Raw genomic sequence first — 349 nt, forward strand, 5'->3', positions numbered from 1 at the left:
GGCGGGCATTTCTCGAACCCGCCAAAAAACACCCAACAAACCATACCAAAAAAGATCCTGGAAAAAAAAGCAAAAAAATCCCGGCATGCTGGAGCCTGCAGGTTGCTCTTCTAAGGAGTATTGACAGCAGCGACCTTCTCATTGAAGTCCCTGCGATGTAATTACGGTTTGAGGGGAAGAGGGAGAAGGAGCGCTCTCTCACTGATTTATTTTAATTCGAGGCATTTTTGCACTTCAGCTTTTGAGACCTCGGAGATAACATCTTCGCTACTAAACAGACCCCAGATCCCCGCGGAAATGTGCTGCCCAGAAACGCTCCCGTTTTCACGGCAGGGGGGGGGGGCCCCTG

The sequence above is a fragment of the Buceros rhinoceros genome, unplaced genomic scaffold (genome assembly GCF_000710305.1).
Source record: "Buceros rhinoceros silvestris isolate BGI_N320 unplaced genomic scaffold, ASM71030v1 scaffold10824, whole genome shotgun sequence".
NCBI lineage: Eukaryota > Metazoa > Chordata > Aves > Bucerotiformes > Bucerotidae > Buceros > Buceros rhinoceros.